This window comes from Sceloporus occidentalis, unplaced genomic scaffold (assembly GCF_023333645.1).
Source record: "Sceloporus occidentalis isolate IW3139 unplaced genomic scaffold, rSceOcc1.0.p SCAF_3, whole genome shotgun sequence".
NCBI lineage: Eukaryota > Metazoa > Chordata > Lepidosauria > Squamata > Phrynosomatidae > Sceloporus > Sceloporus occidentalis.
In genome coordinates, this window is record NW_028316983.1 from 102,388,173 (window position 1) to 102,392,117 (window position 3,945).

Consider the following 3,945-nt stretch of genomic DNA (forward strand, 5'->3'; position numbering starts at 1 on the left):
ATTTTTGCTCAGTTGTATTTATAATTGCAATTATAATGAAAACCCCTGCTTCCAACATCTTGTGCGCAGCAATTAAAGCAAGTTCTGCAACTTGTTTCATGAATTTTTATGGCACTAAAAATGAACCCAGACAAAGACATGTGGAGTCAAACATGGCAGGTTCTTCGCCTCCTCGCCGGACACCGCCGCCAGAGCCGCGCTTCTGCCGGGCGGCCTCCTCCCAGTGGTGTCGGAGGTGCGCAGCTGCAAAGCTGCGCATCGCCCCGGGAGTGCCGCCCACGGACTGCAAAAGGGGACCGCTGCGGGACTCTTCTCTCCTTTTGGCTTGCCTTGGCGCTTTGCGGCAGCCGGGGAGGGGCCCTTTAAGGAACATCTGGGGGGAAGGCAAGGAGGAGAGGCTCACCAGGTGAGAGCGGTGAGCATAAAGCCGGGCGTCCGGACCTTCCTGCCACGCCCCCTTCACCTCCTCGCCGGACACCGCCGCCAGAGCCGCGCTTCTGCCGGGCGGCCTCCTCCCGGTGGTGTCGGAGGTGCGCAGCTGCAAAGCTGCGCATCGCCCCGGGAGTGCCGCCCACGGACTGCAAAAGGGGACCGCTGCGGGACTCCGCAGCGCTACCACCGCACAGCTGCGCAACTGCGCAGCTCTATTGGGCTAGGGAGGGTGTGGGTTAGCCTTAGAGCAGAGAATGCCTGAGGTGGCTAATCTCTGCTCTCTGAGTTGCTGGAGGAGGGTGGGGGGAGGTCATGGATGCGGGGGATGCATGGGCTGGGGAGGAAGGGGATAACATCGCCTTGAGCGGAGCTCCCATTGAGGTTGTGTGGGGCAGGGGGAGGTATGGCGGTGGGAAAAGGGACTTGCGTTCCAGGGGAAGGCGAGATCGATGCGTCATATCTATCTCTCTTTCCGGTCCCCTTCCCAACCTAAGGGACCTGAGGGTCGCTCCAACCGTGCCACAAACCCTGTCGCTGCTCCTGTGCAACGCCAGATCGATTAACAACAAGTCCCACATCCTCCACGATCTGCTGGAGGACCAAGGTTGCGATCTGGCTTGCATTACCGAGACCTGGCTTGGGCCTGAAGGGGATGCTGTGTGGGCTCAGGCCCTGCCTGCCGGGTTCTCGGTGAAGGACCAGCCCAGGTTAGGTGGGTGGGGGGGTGTGTGGCCTTGATACATAGGAACACCGTGCCCCTCACCAGGAACCACATTCGTCAGACGTCCTACATCGAGTGTATCTACCTGACCCTAAAAGCAAAGGACAGTCTAGGGATTCTGTTGGTGTATCGGCCATCCCGTGCGCTAACGGACTCCCTTAACGAGCTGACACAGCTGGTCGCTGAACTGATGCTGGAGACGCCTAGGCTACTTGTCCTGGGTGACTTCAACATCTCCCTCACGGCCAGCTATGTTCCACCCGGTGCAACTCGCGAATTCATGGATACCATGGCGGCCATGGGCCTGTCCCAGCTGATTTTGGGTCCCACGCATTGTGCGGGTAATACTCTTGATCTGGTCTTCTGTTCGGATGCGGAAAATCCGTGGGCGGAAATAACTAATATTTCCCCCCTGCCATGGACGGATCATTTCCTGGTTGAGGCAAAAATCAAGGTCTCTACCCAGATCCCTCCCGGGGGTGGTGGACCTATTAGGATGGTCCACCCTCAAAGGCTGATGGAACCCAAAAGGTTCCAAGAAGCCCTAGAGGGATACATGGTTGGAAGTGACGGCGACTCTGTTGATGCCCTGACTGGTATCTGGAATACCGGTCTCTCGAGGGATATACACAGTATCGCTCCCAAGCGCCCTCTCAGACCTGCTTCCAAACGTAAGCCCTGGTATACGGAAGATCTCCGGGCGAGGAAGCGGGAACTGCGACGGCTAGAGTACCGTTGGCGGAAACACCTTCGCTTACACGACAAGACTCTCCTAGACCAACTGTTAGTGGACTATGGAGAGGCGATACGAGCAGCTAAGAATTCGTTCTATGGTGCTCGTGTCGCATCCGCGGAGTCGCGTCCAGCAGATTTGTTCAGGGTAGTCAGGGAGCTAACTCAGCTCCCTCCTGCCCCGAACCAGATCCTTGAACCTTCTAAGGCCTGCTGTGACCAATTTAACAACTTCTTCGCGGATAAAACTTCTCGGATAAGCGAAGGTCTTGACGCCGACATTCAAGCAGAACCTAGGGTAGAGGCATCCAGAGCCTCCGTGGACTTTGTTAAACTGGATCGGTTTGAGTTGGTAAGTACCGATGATGTGGACAAGATCCTCGGAAGTGTTTGGAAAACAACTTGCTCTCTTGATCCCTGTCCCTCATGGCTAGCAGCCCAGGGGGGACCAGCTGTGACTTTATTGTTACGCCGGATTATTAATACATCCTTGAGGGATGGGCAATTCCCATCTGATCTTAAATTGGCCATTGTAAAACCTTTATTAAAAAAGCCCTCCCTCGACCCCCTGGTACATAATAATTATCGGCCAGTTTCACTGCTGCCATTTTTGGGGAAGGTGATTGAGAGGGCGGTTGCAATCCAGCTTCAGGCGGTCTTGGATGAAACGGATTATCTGGACCCATTTCAAACTGGCTTTCGGGCGGGTTACGGGGTTGAGACGGCCATGGTCGCCTTGGTCGATGACCTCCGTCTGGGCATCGACAGGGGAAGCGTGTCCCTGTTGGTGCTCTTGGACATCTCAGCGGCTTTCGATACCATAGACCATGGTATCCTTCTGGGGCGCCTGGCAGAGGTGGGAATCGGGGGCACTGCGCTCCAGTGGTTCCGGTCCTACCTCTCCGGGAGGTCCCAGATGGTGCAGCTGGGAGACGTGTGCTCCGACGAGAGGGCCCTTAAAACTGGGGTCCCTCAAGGAGCCATTCTGTCTCCCATGCTATTTAACATTTACATGAAACCGCTGGGAGAGATCATCCGGAGACATGGGGCGCGGGGTTATCAGTACGCTGATGACACCCAAATTATTTTCTCTATGTCTCCGACTGATGCAGTGACTGAGGATGGCGTCTCTCCTCTCGTGGCCTGTCTGGAGTCAGTAATGGGCTGGATGAGGGAAAACCGACTCAAGCTGAATCCAGAGAAAACGGAGGTACTAGTGATAGGTTCCCCTGGTCCAGGAATGGCGGTGGTTCCACCTGTCCTGAACGGGGTCACGCTCCCTGTGAAGGACTCCGTGCGCAGTCTGGGGGTGCTTCTCGACTCGTCCCTTCACCTGACTGCTCAGGTGAATGCGACGGTCAAGAGCACCTGTCATCAGCTTCGGCTTATTCGCCAGCTGCGTCCATACCTGGCCCAGAGGGACCTTGAAACTGTGGTACACGCTCTGGTAACCTCGAGACTGGATTTCTGCAATGCACTCTACATGGGGCAACCCTTATACCAAACCCGGAAGCTACAAATGGTACAAAACATGGCAGCCAGGCTGGTCACTGGTACTTCCAGGGCCAGCCACATTACACCGGTGTTAAAAGATCTGCATTGGCTGCCGATTCGCTTCCGGGCGCAATATAAGGTGTTGGTGATGACCTATAAAGCCCTAAATGGCTTGGGCCCAGGATACCTGAAGGACCGCCTCTCCCCATACATTCCGTCCCGCACCCTCAGAACATCTGGGCAGCAACTACTTAGGGTTCCCGGGGCTAGGCTTGTCTCCACTACCAGGAAGACATTTTCCATCGCCGCCCCGGCCCTTTGGAACATGCTGCCCATAGAGCTCTGCTCGGCCACCTCCCTGGCCCAATTTAAAAGGGATTTGAAGACCTTCCTTTTTGGTAATGCATTCCCCGATTAGGATGTCCTATGGACCTCCTTCCTCTTCACTGGCAAGGGGACTGGCTAACTCGGGGCTTTTCTGTTTTTATTGTAATGATATTGATGTTTTTAATGTATTGTTTTTAAAGTGCTGTAAACCGCCCTGATCTGTGGAAGGGCGGTATATA